We start from the raw sequence: 8,156 nt of genomic DNA on the forward strand, positions 1-8,156 counted from the left end.
TGGAGCCAGAACATCGTAGAAGATGGGAGCGTCGTCGTCATCAAAGATCCAGATGGTCTCCGGGAATCCGACGGCAGGGGGATGCTCCACGGCGTAGTCCACAGACCCTGAGAGGAAACAAGGTCATCACATGTTAGTACTTCTAACATCATTAGATATCAGGACTAAATCATCTACAGTCACAACTAAAGTTAATAACAGTTCACTATAACCATCCAACAACGGTGTCAACGCCACAAACACTAAATCAGTAATTCTGCAGTCTGTTCTTTCATGTGAGACTTTATGAAAACAATTATTTACTCTACTTTGGTCACTTGGAAAAACTTAAGTCTTGACAATTCAGATGACGAGTTTGTTTACATTCATAGTGATTTAGTAATTATTAAATTAGAATACAAACTGTGTGATGAATAAAATAATAGTTCACGTTAAAGGTCCATAAACAATCAGACACAAAGTTTAGGTTGAGCAGAGTGAAAATGTGATTTTTAAAGCGACTCAGAGCAACACAGAGGAGAGGCCTGCTGCATTCTGAAGACTCCATCGTCTCCATGGATACAGCAAAAACACATTTCTGGCATTTTATCATTTCTGCCCCAGTTGGCATCATTTGTTTTAGTTTTCAAAAAAATTCATGGAAAATTTGATCAATTTGATGCCCTTAAATCAAAATTACAGAGTTTCCAAATCACTACGCCAATGATTAATAAATTAGATTAACCCTCTTCTGAGAGAAGTTTTACATTTTATGCTTCAAATAATCATTTTAAAAATCATCCAATAACTGTTAATCACTAAATCTGTGTTTTTATCAACAGTTACAATTTAGAAAGTCACACTGGTTTCTACACTGACACAGCTGTAAGGATTTCAGACAGATAAATGACATAATTCCATCAATAAAAAGCTACATTATTAATAATCTATTCATAATCTTACCAGTAGCGTCGCGGTGCACCTCCACGGCAACTCCCACGTATCCCTCGACGTCCATCAGTGTGAGGTCCATCTCCAGGTCTTCAGGGATCCAAAGGTGATTCAAGGATCCACCAAGAGTCGTTTTTATAAACGTCTTCTTAACTGGACTTCTTTGGCCGAAGGTTTCCTCTTCAGGTCTTCGGTTTCCAAAAGTGTCCTCTTCAGGTCTTCTCTTTCAGAGTCTGAGAGTGTCCTCTTCAGGTCTCCAAAAGTGTCTTCTTCTTCAAGTCTTCGCTTTCCAAAAGTGTTGCTTTCCAACTATTCTCTTTCTGCAGCTGATCTTTGAACAGGTCAATCCAAGTCCAAGAGCAGGTGAAAAAGGGAAATTTCAGAAGGTTTCAGCCTTTATATAGGCTCCCTGGGTGCATCAAAAAATGCCAGAATTGTTTTTGTTCGGTGCACCATGGAGACGATGGAATCATCCAGTACAGAAGTTCTCTGTCACATAAATTCCGGTCACCTGCCTGAATGAAGAGTAGAAGTCACTCTTGTCATCAACCTTCTTCCAGCTGACTTCACATTTATTGACATGTTCTCTGTTGCAATTTTACAAAGCAGCTGCTTGAAGACTGATTTTGTTTTGACACCTGGATCGGACATCCCAGAACCAAACACCACAGAGCTCCACAGGGACTCATTGTTTGTAAAATCAGTAAAAGTGATACATCTATCAGAGAAATGTCTGACATACAGTGGCGACTGGTGAAAAATATTCTGGGTGGGTCTGTGCCATATCAAATCAGTTACAGTAACCATCCCGATACAACAGAAATGGCAGGATATCAGTGCTCTGTGAAATAATAATTATTTAATGCCAATATTAATAACTTGAGGCATTTTTGCACAAAACATGCACAACATATTGCTTAACCACAATTTTGGCAATAAATTATATATGCACATGAAACAGTGCATTAGTGTTGAATTGACCACTCAAGTATTATGTTAAGTATATTAATAAATTAATACTAGAACAGAAAAATACTGTACAGTAATTTATGATAAAGCTTAATGTTACTAACTGATCAGAACTGCAACAATTAAGTGATTTTTCAATTAGCAGACAAAGAAAATTACAATCTGCAACAATTTTGATGATTTCAACATTTCAGTGAACAAGCCAGAAAATGATGAGCAGATTACATCAGCAAACACATACTGTTTAGACAAAATATCAAAAATTACTAAGTGCAATACATTGCTGGATGATGTGCTAAGGTCAACTTTATACGAAGAAAAATCTGGTCAAGGGAATAAATGTGTGTGTATACAGACAGACAGAACTCTTCTGTTGAAGATTACGTTGCATGAATATGAAACAGGTCTGGATAAAAATTATGGTACCCTTAATATTTTGTCGCACAACCTTTTAAACCAGTCACTGCAGTCAGGTGATTTCTGTAACTCTCAGTGAGACTTCTGCACGTGTGGACTCCTGGTGAGCAAACTGCTCCAGGCTGGTGTATAATGTTTCTATCATCGAGTTGGCAGTGTCGTTCTATTTCGAAAAATGCTTATGTAAATATCAAAACGGCCCGCCCGCGGGCCGCTAAACCTTAACGGGTTTTAATTCCGGTTATGTTTAGAGTCGAGGATTTAGATCATTTTGGGTTAAGTGAAGGGATTTGTTATATATTAAAGGTTAGAAAATGTAATTGCAATGACCAAATATCCAACCGGAGGAGAAAAAGGCGCCGTGGCAAACAAAAGACTCAGACTGAGCCCTAAACTTGCTATGCTCACAACATTTATCAAAACAAAAAAGTCATACAACCTACCTTTATCCTTGTTTTTCTTTTCTTGCTCCTCCAACCGTTTTCTCTTTCTTTTTTGTGCCCCTGAGAGGTACATTTTCTTGGACGGCAACATTTCTCTTTGCTTCTGTCCGCCATTGAGCAATGACACTGTCACTGAACTTGCGCAGCCGCTAAGGTATTCTGTCGCAGGAGTAACGAGGTTCACTTATTGATACCATCGAAGGTTGACATACTTGGCAACCTCGCTGGCATTAGAAAATTATACCAAAATTATTGCTGTACAACCCGGAACAATGGTTACTCATTGTTTTTTTTTTCTAAATTTTTTTACAATTACACTTGCTTTTTATTAAGCACTCTGGGGGGCCCCCTGGTGGTGGTGGGCCCAAAGCGACCGCTTAACTTGCTTATGCTTTGGGCCGGCTCCGGCTCCAGCTGTCTCAGGTGTGAAGGCTGTCCTTCTCCAGACTGCATGTTTCAGCTGCTTCCACAGATGTTCAGTAGTGTTCAGCTCAGGGCTCATTGGAGGCCACTTCAGAACAGTTCAGTATGTAACTGTGTGTCACTCTTCATCTCTTCATCCAGCTGCATCGAGATGTTAGCCTTGCCTAGCATCGTTAGCTTAACGGTGTTCTCCATATGTGCCCTCCTACCCTTGTGTTTCTTTACTTTCTCGGATAAATGTTTCATATCTCTTACTCCCGAAACAGTCCATGCCGTGTCTGTCCCAGCCGTTTTATAGAGCAAACACAGGAAGCAATATAAAGCATTTGCATGACTCGATCCAGCTCGCCAAGCATTCCTCTTGTCACTGTGACTGTGACAGTGTCACAGTTATCCACCGCACTCACGCATGCTCATTTGGCTTTGGGCGAAATCGATTTCGCCCTCTGGGCATCAGATTCGATGAGGCTGATTGGATAAATTTCTGTTGCTATGTCGAATCTCTTGACGGTAATTGGCTGCTCTGCCGCACGAGAGGGACGATTTCTCAGCGCCCCAGCAGCTCAGCAGAGATGAGCAGGAAACTATTTGGACAAGGTACGTTTTATCCGTTTGATTCCCGGCTATAAAAGACACAAGCAGAAACAAAAAATCAAGCCGTTTTTTCGTTTTTTCGTTTTGAGCAAAAAACAAAAAAAGCAGGAAACGGTTCGTTTTTTCGTTTTTTTCGTTTTGAACAATAAACAAAAAAAGAGGAAACGGTTGTTTTTTTCGTTTTTTCGTTTTCACCCCCAAAATGAAAATACGACTCAATATTCCGTTTCATTGGTGGGCGGGGCTTCGGAGCCTGCCAGTGCACAATAAAGCTCCTGCCCATCACAATAAAGCTCTTGCGCTGGCATTCATAGACAGACTGACTTTCATTGTATTGCCTGCCCCCACTGCACTTCCCCTAACTCTAAATCAAAGCAAGTCGTGTACACAGTAATGACAGTCATAACCAGTGGTGTAGTCTAGTTTTTTCTAGTGGGTATACTCCAACCTCATAAACCAAAGCCAGGTCAGGTTCTCATATATGTGCGCGTGCACTCACACGTCCACACGCACACACACACACACACACACACACACACACACACACACACACACACACACACACACAGCAGCAGCAGCTCCTTTATTTCAAACTACCAATTAGATACTTATAGACATTATAGCGTCAGCAGCTCCTCCTCCTGCCATCAGGTAGAGCTGGTGTTTCCTCTTCATCAGGTAGAGCTGATGTTTCCTCTCCATCAGGTAGAGCTGATGTTTCCTCTCCATCAGGTAGAGCTGATGTTTCCTCTCCATCAGGTAGACCTGATGTTTCCTCTTCATCAGGTAGAGCTGATGTTTCCTCTTCATCAGGTAGAGCTGATGTTTCCTCTTCATCAGGTAGAGCTGATGTTTCCTCTCCATCAGGTAGACCTGATGTTTCCTCTTCATCAGGTAGAGCTGATGTTTCCTCTTCATCAGGTAGACCTGATGTTTCCTCTCCATCAGGTAGACCTGATGTTTCCTCTCCATCAGGTAGAGCTGATGTTTCCTCTCCATCAGGTAGACCTGATGTTTCCTCTCCATCAGGTAGACCTGATGTTTCCTCTCCATCAGGTAGAGCTGATGTTTCCTCTCCATCAGGTAGACCTGATGTTTCCTCTTCATCAGGTAGAGCTGATGTTTCCTCTTCATCAGGTAGACCTGATGTTTCCTCTTCATCAGGTAGAGCTGATGTTTCCTCTTCATCAGGCTCCCTTTCCTAAATGTTAACCTTAGCTCCAGCTGTAGTGTTCCCTAAAGCGGCAGTATTCACAGGACAAGCAACAGGCTTATTAAAACACTGAAATGGTTTCATTTAGCTTTGCTTTCTTTTTCTTATTTTTTCTCCACTGACTGATGTTGGGTCATTAGAAGTTCTAGACTCATGTCCCTCTTCTTCTAAGCCAGGGGTATTCAGTTAAATTCAGAGAGGTCCAGTCAGCAAAGGTCCAGAACATCATAATGTCTAACTTGAGTTACTGTGACATATGCTGATGTAACCTGGTAGTTTTATTAGAGTCTGCCTGTAATCAAAAACTGACCGTCAAATAAATTCAGTACGGTTCAAAAACATTTTGACATTTATTAATAAATAACTTATATGTAACTGTATATCTTAGAATAAAGTGCAGAACTTAAAAAAGCATGACTGAACAACCTGAATCAACTTCTATACATCTTTAACAATACATAAATCTCATAAATGTAAACATTTGAACACTTTTACATTTTTGTCTGTCTCATATCACTCCCCTAATATCTCTGCGGCTTAATGGGAGAACTGAGCTGCTGCTTGTTTGAGCCGTTCTCAAAACATATTTTGATTATGTTCATAGTTGAGAAAGCTGCCTTACAGCTGTTTGCTGAGTTAAACATGGTCAGCATGTGACCACAGTCTGTCCTCTAGAGATGTATAAGGCACAAAACATACGACTCTCAGAGCCGATGCTTTGTAGTGAATCTGAAGAGCCGACTCCTAACGTATTTAATGGAGTATGGAGTTTAACACTGTCCTCACAGAAAACACGTTACTGGATCCTAGATTAAAGAAGCTTGCCTTCAGTGGCAACAGAGCTGTTGATGAGACACTTCAGAGAATAAGAGCAGCAGTCTGACACCTCCACCATTAGAGGACCAAGTGGAGGAGGAACCTCAAACTTCTGCTGTGTGGAGGCTCTTTGATGGAAGAGCTACAGGAGATGATTCAGGAGAAATCCTACAGCTGATGTGGTAATGGAGGATCATATCTAGAGGAAGCCCTCATCCAACCAGCAGACGACCCACTGAGCTGGAGCAGGACAAGGCCTCAGTCTGCCCCACCTGGTGAAGGTGATGGAGGAGAGACAACTTCTTCCATCTGAGAGAATCTTCTCAAAAACACAGCAGATACTCACTGAAAGAAGAAATGTATCAGCCCATCCAAGCTCAGCCATCTGATTTTTCTGAATGTCAGCCTGCTCTGAGGACATTTATACTGTTTGAATACTGAGTCTGGTTCTGTTTCTGTTCTGGTTCTGAGGGTTCATGTGCAGAGTTTTGTTCATTTGTTTTTGTGCAAAAAAGTTTGGTTGAAATATTAAACAAAAGCAAGAATATCTGTTTTTGTAACAGAGCAAATGTACAAAATGAGTAAGGCTTCTCATAAAAACACTGAATGAAAAAGAGTTTGTCAAAACACAAACGATTCATATTTGCCAGGTTAGGATAAAATATGAGGCTACAAAGAATAATAAATTAGGAGCCATTTGGGAGCCGAAAGAACCGGCTTTTCCTTGGAAGCAGTGCCAAAAGCTCTCTAAAAAAAGAGCCGAACTTGCATCACTACTGTCCTCTCTGTCCCTCATCTCTCAGCTGCTTTTTGAAGGCAGAGCTGCGATGCAATTCAGCGACGTCATTGGCTGAGTAGCATCACGTGGGATGCCTGAACTCGTACATAATTGGTGATGTATAGAAGTTGATTCAGGTTGTTCAGTCATGCTTTTTTAAGTTCTGCAGTTTATTTTAAGATATACTGTTATATATAAGTTATTTATTAATAAATGTCTAAATGTTTTTGAATCGTACTGAATTTATTTGACGGTCAGTTTTTGATTACAGGCAGACTCTAATAAAACTACCAGGTTACATCAGCATATATCACAGTAACTCAAGTTAGACATTATGATGTTCTGGACCTTTGCTGACTGGACCTCTCTGAATTTTAGCTGAATACCCCTGGCTTAGCAGAAGAGGGACATGAGTCTACAACTGTCAGGGTCCTCTCCTCATTCCCTCCCCACCTGGCATCCCAAACAAAACCCCCTCCCTTATCCTTTTCCTCCCTGTCTTGCCTCCTGTCTCCCATCCATCCCTTTTCCTCTGCTTTCCCTCACAGCACTGCACCTGAGTGGAGTTCGGCTTCACAGCCGTCTCCACTCAGGTAATCAACCTCCTCCACGAGTCCCGGGCAGCTGGAAGAAATCATCCTGATTACTCACCAAGCAATAAGTACCGGCTCAACACTCCACACCCTGCCAGATTGTTGAAATAGACTTTGCTGTCAGTTCACTCTCTAGCCTCCAGAAAGTTTGTTGAAAATTTGACGTTTTTCTAGCGTATCTCTCTCCTGCCTTCTTCCAGACCCAGCTGCCCGGGAACTTACCCACCCGAAACCCTCACCTGAACCCCCCAACCCATTCGGCACCGGTCTCCTCCCCACTCGGATCCCCCATTCCGCCCGGACCCCCTCCTGGAACCCCCGACCCATTTCCTTCCCGGCCGCTGGAGCTGCAGCAGTCAACCGGCTGCTCCCTGCCTCCCGGAGCTCCTCCCGGAACATCACCAGCGAGACGCCGTCTCTGCCCGGCCAGTCCAACACCTCGGTCCCCTGGATCGTCAGAGTGCTACGTCTCGTTCCCTCCGAACCCCTCCTCCTCCATCGAACTCTGAGCCCTTTGACGTCTGGCCGCCAGGGATCCCCCACAGCCATCTGCGACGCTCCGGTCCCGCCCGGACCTTGGACAACCGCCGATCCCCGTCCCCAGACCCACCCGGCCACATCCTCCCTCCACCAGCATCCCTGTTCCTGCATCCCGGTCTCTGCACTCCAGCCATATCCACCCCTGTACAATAAAACCCTTTTTCAACTTCTCCGGTTCTGGTATAGTGGCTCTCGGCTCGGGTCTGCCTAGCTAACACAACATCTTTTAATGACCCAACATCAGTCAGTGGAGAAAAAGAAAGCAAAGCTAAATGAAACTATTTCAGTGTTTTAATAAGCCTGTTGCTTGTCCTGTGAATACTGCCGCTTTAGGGAACACTACAGCTGGAGCTAAGGTTAAAGTTTAGGAAAGGGAGCCTGATGAAGAGGAAACATCAGCTCTACCTGATGGAGAGGAAACACTAGCTCTACCTGATGGC

General features: G+C 42.9%; 1 long non-coding RNA gene across 1 annotated transcript; it reads left to right on the plus strand.

Annotated features, from left to right (window-relative positions):
* Positions 1 to 6,858: 6,858 nt before the first annotated feature.
* On the plus strand, positions 6,859 to 7,886 carry LOC127536271 (uncharacterized). Its single transcript, XR_007945269.1, has 2 exons — positions 6,859 to 7,295; positions 7,377 to 7,886. It is a non-coding gene; the product is annotated as an uncharacterized LOC127536271 (long non-coding RNA).
* Positions 7,887 to 8,156: the final 270 nt, after the last annotated feature.

Source organism: Acanthochromis polyacanthus, chromosome 11 (genome assembly GCF_021347895.1).
Source record: "Acanthochromis polyacanthus isolate Apoly-LR-REF ecotype Palm Island chromosome 11, KAUST_Apoly_ChrSc, whole genome shotgun sequence".
In the NCBI taxonomy this organism is placed as follows: Eukaryota; Metazoa; Chordata; class Actinopteri; family Pomacentridae; genus Acanthochromis; species Acanthochromis polyacanthus.